Source organism: Aythya marila (assembly GCF_965140915.1).
Source record: "Aythya marila genome assembly, chromosome: 4".
Classification (NCBI taxonomy): domain Eukaryota; kingdom Metazoa; phylum Chordata; class Aves; order Anseriformes; family Anatidae; genus Aythya; species Aythya marila.
The window spans coordinates 42,240,669-42,252,971 of NC_139045.1; the positions used below are offsets into that span (position 1 = coordinate 42,240,669).

At 38.9% G+C, this 12,303-nt stretch overlaps 1 protein-coding gene across 2 annotated transcripts in view; it reads right to left on the reverse strand.

Moving 5' to 3' along the window:
* The window catches only part of FAT4 (FAT atypical cadherin 4), a 142,308-nt gene that overhangs the window by 123,730 nt on the left and 6,275 nt on the right, over positions 1-12,303 (reverse strand). The gene's annotated exons all lie outside the window — the stretch shown is intronic.

Consider the following 12,303-nt stretch of genomic DNA (forward strand, 5'->3'; position numbering starts at 1 on the left):
CTGAATCAAAAGGACTGCTGGTCCCAATCGCAGTAAAAGAAGAAAACAGCTCAACTCAAGTTTTCTTTAGTGAAGACATTCTCTGCAGCGAACACATAATCATTCCTCAAGGAATTCCCATTTTAGTAGGCAGCCCATTTTATTTTACATAGGAAATACTTTTCTGTAAATTCGGAGATGGCCTGTCTTGGCACTACCAGAAGGTCAAGCTGCTAGTTCTACACTAGTAGTCCTAGTCTTCAAGAGGAGTGAAAAGAACAGGATTTTATAGTTGGGTCTTGACTGTGTGCATGCATAAAGTTTCTCACTAACTACATTTTTAAAATCTGAATCTTTCCCCTCCCATAAGAAAGCTATTTTTACCTATTCCTGGCTGGAATAGATCTAATACGTGTGTTGGTAATACAATTTTTAGGCTGCCAACATGCCCCTACCAAACTACTTTAGAATTTCCATTCTTTTTACCAGCCTATGTAGATATCACATACCAAAATTCTAACTTAGCTCAGGGAAGGTAATTTTTGTCTTTTTAAAAACTACACCACAACAGAAAGCACTCTAATACTAGATAAAGCTCTACTTTATTTTTAGAATTATATGAACAATGACCATCTAAAAATGTAAATCTAAAACTAGAAATGTCTAAATATCTAAAAACTTCTAGAGTTTGTTTTCTTGACAGTTTCTACAGAACTGTGCTCCATAAAGTTGTCCTGTAACCTTCTTCGTACCATTGGTAGTTCTTTTCATGGGAGCAATGTGTTAATAGCATTGTCTTATAATTTCTTTTTACTACGTTACATCCATGTAAAATGCGTAATTAAAGATCGCAGAATGTCTTGTTTCCCTTATTTCCTTGGCAAGATTTTGCTAGTTGTTTGGTGTTTATCCCATGTCACTTTCAATATAGGTTTTAAATTACACAAATAGGTCCTTCAGATTTACTCATTTTCTGCTTGGTTGTACCAGTGTAAGTGAAGAGGAATTTAATTAAAAATATAATTATAATGATGGAAAATTAACATAACTAAGTGAAAGAAAAGCCAGTCTTTTTTTTTTTTTTTTTTTAAGGATTCATTTTTATAAATTCCAGATTCCTATGCTTGTAAGTCCTTCAGAGAGCCAAAGCTGTAATAACAATGATACATTTTCACGGAAAAAAGCAGCCTTTTAATGCTCACAACATATGGACTTTTTTTTTTTCTTCCCAGGAAGAATGTATCTGGGCTGCATTTATTTTTCTATTTGTATAGTAGTAGCCATAATTAATATTCATAATATTATCCTGTAATTATAGGAGAGACTGTTTGCACATGTGAGACCTCAAGGAATCATAAAAGCTCATTCATTTTATATCAGCAAATCTTAGAATGAAACACTGTCTCCCTCCAGCAGTTTTGGACAGTGTTACACCACCAAAAAATGTATTTCATTGTTTTAAAAATACAGGTATAAGGGGGGGATCAAGGAAGTAGAGAGAACATTTAGAAGACAACAGACAAGAAAGACGGTTCGGACAAGTTTGGCCTTTTCCTCTGAAAAAAACTGCAGTGTCAATTTATTGATAGCAACTGATGAAGACGTTCAGAATGAAATTAAATTGCTCTAGCATGAAGTCTTACTTTCATGCTCACCTGTAGGCACATCCTGTGGCTTTCCAGCTGTCATGAGCAGGTAAACATTACACTTAGAAAACAAGAATCTTTCTTAAGTCCTCTTACTGAAGATGCTTGTTCAAGACTTTGCTTTAAATACATGGAGGGAAAAAAAGGCCTTGTTTCTAGTCCCTCCTTCTCAGCTCTGCACTGATGGATGTTGTTGCTTAGGGGTGTAACGGATCCGATGACTTGGAACAACCACTATGTCTGGTGAAAATGACTCATTTCTGCAAGCAACTTTAAAGTTCAGACAAAGTACTACCTAGATAGTGGTGACTGATTGATTTCTACAACAATAAATAGCAGAAATGCTAAAAAAAAAAAAAAAAATGAACTTTGCTCAGATGAACAGTGTGTGCGGTTCACTCATCCCTTACAAGCTCCTTTACACATCCCTGTTCTGCAGTAGCTCATCTTCCTCCTGTGCCAAACAAACTGCAGACTTATGCACTACCTTCCTGCAGGCAAGATATTATTTATACATACAAACATACGCATACAAGCACACAGATTGCATACAATAAATAAACGTGATAATGAGTGGTCTGAAAAACAAGGAGGCATGCAGGGTCCACGCAAGAGGAGCACTAGCATTTGGGCTGGTTATGAGCAGGCCAGGGCAGCCAACACATTCAGTCCAGTTCTTAGGAGCTGCTTCCAGCACTGCATTGTAATTTTCCTATGAGGAGATAAGAACCAAAGGTCAGACAGCAGGACTTGGTAGAACTGCAGCGCAAATCCCTAAGGGCTCGTTATTGTTCATTTGTTACCGAAACCTAAAAGGAAGGCTTAGCTCCAGCATACGGCGTCCTACTGAGCACAGACATACAGGATTATTGAATTTATGCAACTTCTTCTCTATGCTGTAAAATGTATTAAAATAAACATATTCATGTAGTCTTCTTCCTCCCCTCTTACCTCTTTCTCTCACACAAACTCAAAACAGTACTGAGAAGAAAAAACAATAAGAGACACCTTTATCAGCCTCAGCCATCTGTGTTCCTTTAGTCTGATCCAAGTATTTTGGCAGGCATGTGTGCAGCTTTCTCCTACCCAATATCATCCTGCCCTGCAAAGAAAACGTTCACTCCCACTTCCTCCTCTTTCCACCAGTGCATGGCTCAAACAGCCGTCTAAATCTGTCGATTGCAGGACTTGAAATTAGAAGGCACCGTTGCTTACGTTTAATTAATTACGATCTCAACACTATCACTTAGCCATATTCTGAATAACTGCAACCCCATTTGATAACACAATGTAGAGAAATAAACAGATGATAAAAAACTGCAACTTACAGCGCTGATCATAGGACTTATTCAGTGTTAAGAAATTTATATGTAAAAATAAAATAAAAGCTGACTCCTGGAAAGCTAGAAGTACATGAGTTAAGAGTGGTGTTAGAGAGGGAAAAAAACATGGAAAGAAAACCTCAACTTCTTTTAAGATCATCGCTACCATAAATTAGTTTCCAGACAATCTGACATGACCCTGCTGGGGTTAAAATCTGGATTTTCATTAATTTGTTCACTGAAATCATAAAGGCTCAAATTCTTTTCTCAAACCAGACAGACATAAAAACTTTATTTAGCAGCTTTCAAAGGGAATAAAAACATGCTCACAAAAAAAAGTCATTTAAATAAACACACAAACAAAAATGCAGGTCTCTGAAGAATAAGAGTGCAATAAACTACTGAGTTTGTCTTCTGTTTCTAAACAGCCTTGTAATTGCAACATGTCTCCATATTTCAGATAGTGTGACATTTTGATGGATTAAAAAGATTTGTTGTATTGAAAAGAATAAAGAATGTGGAATGGGGAAAAGCCCCAGGAATCCCAGAGTGTAACATGATACAAGAAATCCCCTATGGAAAATACAAGCTTTAAGCACATACACTACAGACATGTGCCATCGTTCAGGCATTTTATTTATTCTTCCAAACTATTTCTGCAGAATTCTCTTAATTTATCAAAAATGATCCAAAAGGAGTTGACATGAAAAGCCCTCACCTCCGTTTTCTCTCTAGTTCTCCAAGGAACAATTTATCTCCTGGTACACTGTAAGGGAAACATAATCACATATTTCCCCATATACAGTGATTGTTGCAAACCTACACCTCTAGCTTGAAATTCTAAGTAGTAAACTTTTTTTTTTTTCTTTTGTCCTATGATATGAACTTGGTATTTTCTTTCTCCAGGTGCTACTGGATGCTACACATCAAATTATCGTTTTGATAACCAATTGCTATAGCTGAGTTAAGTTTAGCACTATGTAGATTTGGATGCTACACAAATTAATTTGGCATAGCCAGGTTATCAACTCTGTGTACAGGTTAAAAAGGAGACTACAGATTTGGGTAGGTGAAACAGCATGTATGCATTCTTTCAATTAACAGCTTTCTTCTGAATTGTATTTTAAGAAATGTTGCAACTACCAAAACCCAAACTTGTATACTGCTCAGTTAAAAACTGAAAGATGAGTAGATGTGCTTGCTTAAAATTGTAAATTAAAATTTTACCTGTGCATATTTTAGACAAAAACATGTTTTGAAAATGCTTCAAAGGCTTTAAAAATGAATATAGCTGCAAATGAATCCTTAAGGGAAAAGCCTGAAATGATTTTAAAACTAAAATTACCACAACTCACTAAACAAGAATTGTCCTTTGTTCATTCCTCACTTCACAGTAGACATTAAAAGCACATATGCAGCAGTACCAAAGCAGAGCTGTGCATCAGCTGGGAGCAGCTTCCCCCCGATACCTGGCAGAAGACCCTTGGCATGATCCCTGACCCAGCTCCCAGGGGCAGGAAGTGCACCAGGGTACTGCCATGCTCAGCTCTGGTCCTGCTCTGCTCTCCCAAAGTAGGGTCAGGAACAAACCACTCTTGCTTCCCATTAGTGAGGGTGATTGTTACTCTCTGTACTAATAAGCTGTCCCATAAAGCATAGATATCCACCTAAGAACCTGGAAATGAGTCAAAAGGCACTTGTAAGACACTGAAAGTTTCCATCTTATTGGCTTCCTCAATGCCAAATAGAATCAAGCAAGAAGTAGCATCCTTAATCCTCAAAAGTTAAATATAACGTAGCAGTGAAAGAGAGAGATTACGGATGTGCAGTATTAAACTGGGTAGAAGCTTTCCAGAAAAACAGTAGAGCAGCAAGAAGATACAGGGCCCAGCCCGCTGGGCACTCCAGTACAACTCCCACTTGACCTCTGGCCATGCTGGAGCAGTAGGCTGCAAAGGCCCAGAAAGACACCTACCAACATCAACCCTTGAAATAGAAGTTTACTGTTCTCTCTCATGCCTTCCATTTATCAAAAACTATCTGAGTTCAGGTTTCTAGGGACATACTGCACTGCAATGCAGGCCCACATGTGCCTCACCAAAGACAACATACGACATTGGTCTGAACCTTCATTGTATCTTGTACCAGAGGTACTATGACAGAAAAATGTGTCCTCGATTTTTAGGAAATTCAGAAGGTTAGAAATACAAAGAGGAGAAACTGGAACAGAACTGAGTTGCACTGCCATGTTCCCCTTGCCTATTAGACACTTCGTGTTTGTAATGGCAACTTGGGGCCTGGCTTGACAGAGATCTGAAAACAGTACAGGTGGATGCTACAGGGGAGACTACAGTTTTCCTTGAGACGCAGACTGGTTGTTTTCTAAGCAGCTCCAACTGAGCAGCTGATGAGAGAATTATTTTGACACATGCACGTACATGCATATTTATAGGGCAGCATAGTTAGACAAGAGACTGGAAAATGTGTATATCTGAAGTCAAGGATGGCAGTTTTGTGTTAATGCTGATGATACTTCATTTGCTGGTCATATGGCACATCTCAAAACTACTCTCATTTGTTTACTTAACACAGATCCGTGAGAAAAATCCTTTCAAGTTTTAGCTTTAAAAAAGGATGCTAAACACACCACCCACAAGGAGATAGACACAACCCACCTCTCAGAGATGATCCCACTATGGCAATCACAGGGAATAGACAGTGAATGCCTTCCATCACATTAGCAACCTGCAGGGGCTAGCCAGCAGCCCTTGCTCATTTCCTGGGCACCATCAAAAGGCAATCTTTATACAGACCCTTCTCTGCCATTGAGTTATCTCCAATCTTTGATTTTCCCTCTCCAGACCAACTTCATGGGACTCTTAGGAGTTAGCTTCCCTTGCTTGGCTGCTGCAGGGAACCCAGACTTTGCCAGGGATACCACCTCCAGGCTAGAGGGTAGAGAGAGGGGGAAGGTGATTCACTGTGAGAAGATAGATGCTCCTCTCAACCAGCAGCAGCCACAAAGCTCCTTCCATCTGTCTGAACCTCAGAGGCTACTGAATGTTTGCAACAGATAACACAAGCATGGCTACCTGTCTGCAGAGCTGGATGTCTGCAGTAAACATAGCAGAACCATGATATACCAATTCAAGATGGTTATGTCAATACGAACAATAGCCTACTCACAGTGTGTACACACGTGAAGACTGCAGAATATGAAATATTACGGCAAATGCTTGTTTTCATTACCTTTTGCATAGTTGTTGGCATATAAATTACCACTTCATAACAGACTCTTTGAAATTCCTTTGAATTAACTAATGTAACTGTATGTATTTTTACAGTATAATCAGAACTATCAGCTTCCATCTGTTCTACTCTCCTTTTGGTATGCTATTGCTCTGAGGAGGTAAACAAAAATAGATCACTACAAAAACAAACCTGGGTGACAGTCTAGACTAAGTGATCTAATTAAATACAAGATTTATTAGAATAGAGAGAAACATCATAGTAAAACAAAGACACAGTTTCCCAACATATCTGGTATTATTCTTGGCAAGTGAATTAAGGCTATAAATTTACTGAAACAAATCATACGATGTACCATACTGATCTGGCATCACTTTTCCTGACTAAATGTTAAGAAAAGTCTTTGTTTTACTTCAATTTTCTTCGCAGTAAATTTTGTTTCTAATTAGAACCCTAGAGTATTAGGGCTTGTCCACACACAGGTTTTGCACAGACATAATTACATGGGTAACAAACCAAACTGAGTTAATGGTAATGCTACTCCCTAGTCTAGACACAGCTAAAACAAACTACACTAGTATAGCTATGTCATGCTCCGGGGTTGCTTTGATATACACAAAACAGGCACTTTGTTATGGAGAGGGAAAGAATAGCCCTTGGAGTGGTGTTTTAACAACATTCAGCCCTGACCTAAAAAAAAGAAGAAAAAAACACACCTAAAAGACCACAAAAACTTCTGGAGCCTCTTTCCATCAGTCAAGAGGGTACGAACCACCCTCTGATGAGGTGCGGCACTCGCTACTTCAAAGTTCAAGATACACTCAGGAAACAGGCGGAGACAATAACAAAGATTTAAGGAGCCAACAGCAACATTGTCTTACTGCAGCAAAGCTGGGGATGAGAGCAGGAGACACCAAGAGGGCAGGCATGCTGAGGTGCCTAAATTCTGAAGTTCTCCAAAATGAACAGCCACCGATTGTTTCCACATAACACTAGCATTTAGAAAGAAACCTGCACTCCATCAAGGTTGGGGGGGTATCATTTTACGTGGAAAAGGACTTGCTAATTACCATCACTAGAACCTAAGAATCAGTCAGAGATTTGTATGAAGAATTTAACACTTAGCAAAAATAAGCACACAAACGTTTCACACTGGTTGTGAGCCATTATTTCTAATGTTTACATTAGAGACACATGAAAAATATTTTCCATAATAAAGAATGTTGTTTTTAAAGTCTAGCGATTTTTAACATAAAAATTATGAAGTGACCTCACATGCAAGAATGCCCCAAAGCTGCAAAAACAGCAAAGAAATTAGAAACTCTAGATATTGAGAAAATGTAGAAAAGCAGAATTATTAAAGAAATGAGAGAAGATTAAAAGCTTTGAACTGAAACCCACTAATTGGTTTGGAACAGTTTTCAACATAAGTCACATCCATCTCACACTAGTTCAAGGAGAGCTTATAGATCCCTTTTTTAAGATCAGTGCAAGTGACAACAATACCTTTAGTTCCAGATTTCTCAGCATCAGTAATACCAGCACTAGGGGGGAAAAAAAAAAAAAAAAAAGGTTTTGGAACTTGGACAAGAAGGCCGATTTTCATTGTTTACTCAAATGTTTCATAAGTAGTTTCCTTTGTCAAGCTACAATTAACGTGCCATGTATCATTAAAGAATAAAATGACTTATAAATAGTATGAATACAGGGAGTACTCCATTGTTCCCATTTGCACTGGTAAATACAGAGAAAAGCCAGATAAGACTTGGTAAAATGGTTCACATTCTCTAAGTTTAAAGCCCTCCATCCTTGGCCAGCTCTGTTAGAGAAGTAACACCTTCAATGTTTTGCTTGCCCTACCAATTCACACCTTTCCCTCCCTGGGAGAGATATTAAGTCTAGGCCATGTGCAACCCTGGCAGCACCTTCACATCTCTGAAGCAGCCTCCAACCTAAACAGGAGGGAGACAAGAATGCTCCTATGGCTCTGCCTGCATCTTCTCCAATGTATCCTGTCATTCCTGCTTAGTATCACTTTGCTTTCCATTGGGTTTCTGGAGCTCTGCACAATATACACGAAACAGAGGAGACGCTTTTGAAGCCCTCCATCTCACTTGAGCAAGGACCCACGTGGTGCTACAATGACCCAGAGCTAGCTAAGCCACAGCACCTAGGCTGGGCTGAGTCAAAAGCTGCACAAACTAATTACACTATGCAGCTAGGGTTTTATGGCTGTAGCTGCAGTTCACACAGAGTCATGGTAAAATGTGCTATGATTTTCTTTCCAGAGGGAGATGGCTACACAGTCTGCCTGCCTGCGTTAGTTTCCAGACCTTTACCACGCCAGCAGTCTGCATTGTCTGAAATCCCTATATCTTGTCTGATAAAAGGACTGAACTAGTCCAACACCCCAACTGTTACCCTCTTCCTGGTAACACATGACAGACACATTAGCACTGCTGGTCCCTAGCAAGCTCATTACTCCTCCCAATGAATCTGTTCATTTAAGGGTTAAACATGCAAACTAAGATTCTGTCTAATTCTGCTTAATCCCTAGTAACATGGCACAGATAACAACATCGTCCATAGGTTCCTTACATTACTGCCACCCCAGACACAGATTACAACATACAATCCCCCAAAATAACATACACCACACGACTGCTTTGGAAGGCAAGACTGAATATAATCACATGCTTTTCCAGTGATACCCATACGCATTAGTCACTCTGTAACATATATAGGATCACGATGATGAAATCCTCATCCTTGCTGGAAGAGGTTAAAAGAGATTTTATGTTGGAAAGCCAGGAGAAAGGAGCTAAGCATTTGTTTTTTTTGTTTCTTTGTTTTTCCAGCACGAGTATGTTAAAAGACATAAAATAGCAAACAGAAGGGCTCCCTTTGGGACACCTACATTATTTTTCTCTCAGAGAAGAGCAATGCAACACCTAATAACTAATACAAGTGGGGAAAAAAAATAAGATTGATCACAGAACACTTTCATACAATGTCAAATAATCTGGTTTATCACTGTAGATTACACAGAAATAGGCTAAATCAAAATAATAAAGCAGCTTTCAAATTTAATAACTATCCAAAATTACACAAATTGGCTGTAAAATACAATGGAATAAGCATTTGTTTTCCTTGCAAATCTCAAACTATGTAGTACTTTGAGCATAAACGTTACCTCATGACCTGCATTTTTCCAAAAAACTCACACTTCTCTTTCCATATGGCAATAACGAGCACAGAATTATGCACAAATATGAGACCTAAGTGCTAAAAAAAACCCACAAACTGTAAATCATAGAATCATATAGGTTGGAAAAGACCCTTAAGATCATCAAGTCCAGCCATCAGCTAGCACAACCAAGTCCACCACTAAACCATGTTCCTAAGCACCACATCCACGTGGCTCTTAAATACCTCCAGAGATGGTGACTCGACCACTGCCCTGGGCAGCCCATTCCAATGTCTGACCACCCCCACCCATGAAAAAATTCTTCCCAATATCCAATCTAAACCTCCCCTTGTATAGTTTGACACCATTGTCTTACATCCTATCACTTGTCACCTCAAAAAAGAAACTGAGGCAAAGAGTTCTTAGCTTGTTTACCTGCTTTACTGAAAAGAATGCAAGTCTACACTTTCAGCTGCTTTGTGTTCAGAAGGGGATTCAGCCAATGCATAGCTCTTACCTTGGACCCTCCCTTCAGAAAGGGGTAGAGTACAAACCGGATAGCTATGCAATGAATGGCTCTGTAGTGGGATCATATAGGGAAAACCCCAGGGATGGATGTGAAAGGTGGGAGAGACTTTTTCAGTTGGAGCACTGAGTAGGTCATTTCAATATAGTTGATACTATAAAAAAGAAAGAAAGAGTTTAATAACAGAACCTAAAAAAAAAAAAAAAAAAAAAAAGCCATTTCCCAAGGACAAGGATTCACTTATTTTATAAGTGGTTTCACACAAGCCTGCTCTTCTTAGACGATGCCTAGTCATTGCTTTGAAGCTGCAAAAAACCCTACTTCACACCAGGTGCCTGCCACCCAAAACCATTCCTAAAGCCCAAGTTAGAAAAAAGACGGAATAACAACTTCTTGCTGAGTGGCTCAAAGTGCTCTCTGGTTCACACACATGCCACGCTCTAATTAGGATGATGTCTGGTATTGGGGCAGAAGGTGCTACAGGCAGTAAGAATAGAAAGTTATTAAGCATAACCTATTGCTGCTCTTTCCCTCCTCCTTAACCAGATGCAACAGCAAAACAACACGCTGTATGAGAAGGAAGAAAGATAATGCACAACACTCGAGTTTTTTCTCGTAACAGCTATCTGCTTAAAAACTGTCAGGTATTGTGATACCAGCCAGACCCATTATGCTTTGTCTGTGTGTGTAGAGAAATGCTTTATAACCTGCTTCTCACAGAGGAATCCAAAATTGGTCAGTCCTCATTTTGTCATGTAAATGTTAAAAAAGTTGAAGACATTATGTGTGAAAGAACACTTAGGTTTTGTGGCTTTATAACCTCTACAGGTTCATGCACATTCACTATCCCTCGTCTGTGTTCTGTGAACCATCACCATAAAAATCAGAGCTGAAGGAAAACATTAAAGCTTCTGGATTATAGAATTGATGCATAAAGACTGTAGCATGAGTGCGGGTTTTTAAAGGTAAAAGATACTAGTCATCTACTTGGGTATCAGCTGTTTCATATAAAAGATTGGCAGTAAACTCTGAGACTGTATCGAGCACACCCATTTCATCAAACCACTGTCCCAGTGAGCAAAAAAATTAACATCCATAAGCAACATGGAAAAAAGCTGCGTTGCTTATTCAGCACCCACTGACAGGCAGCTTATGCAAGGAATTTCACTGTAGTAGTTCTTGTTCAAGTGCAGGGCAGCAAAAGCCATTGCAGAGAAATGAAATCAGTCAAGAGAAATACTGCATATGGTTATGTTTTTTAAGGTTGATAGCTGATTATAATTTATAATATATTTCTAAAGAAGCACTGTATGCTAATTATGTTTGGGAAAAGACGCATTTAAGAAGCTATAAACATGTAAGTAATAATATGAAATCCTAGCTCCCAACCATTGCTTTCAATATTCTTTACAGAATAAAACATTTGTTTTTGATTTCAGGAGTGGTTTGTATTCAACAATGTAAAATTTGTTTAAAGTTTCAATAGTTGTTCTTTTCGCTGCTCACCAAATATTCATATTAAATACTTTTACAATGTGTGAGCCTATTGCAACCATAGGGTCTCCTGTGAGTCCCCCTTCAGTCAAGAAACTCTTCAGTCATGTGGGCAGACTCCAAGCTGCAGGATCGCGATCCAAAAGCTCACTGACAAAGGCTTAACCCTTAAAATAACTGTCCATCAAGACAAAATGTAACTAATAATTCTTTTTTTTTTTTAAATCAGTTTTTGCTTTTATCTTTTACAAATTGCTAGCAGGGATGCAGGCACCAGTGTGACAGAAATCTACCCATGAAAACAGCATACTATATAAACCAGCAGCAGCAAACAGGTCATGTTCCGATACACTTCAAAACAATAATCAACAGCAAACAGCACATATGCTGCTGAGATAAATTCACTCATACACACTGAGAAATCTTTGAGTTCTGCTCAGATTCCCTGTCTGACAACAGTGCTTTACAAAGCATTAATCACTGTCAGTACAGGAAAATCAGGTTACGTACAGACCATACCTAAAAACAGTAAAAACAACAACAAAGAAAGTGACAAGAGAAAAAGCTACAGATGTCAAGCAAGAATTAGAAATACCCCATCTGCTAAAATCAAAAAGAAGAAAAAAAAAGCACCTTGGTGACTCAAGACAAAGACATAATTCTGAAGTGGAAATATAGATGGGGGTAACACCTGGGACACACAAGGCTATGCAATACTGAGGTAATGGGCTTAGCTGGCGGGGGAAATGGTTGAACCACTGTACTTCCAGCATCCCCCACTGGCTGACACACTCAGTGGTGCCAGACCCAAATTTCCAGCGAGTGCAAGTTAAATGACTCATAACAAAGCACAGAAGGCATCTCCGTAACGTGGTGCAAGCTAAACCAAACACAAGGCCC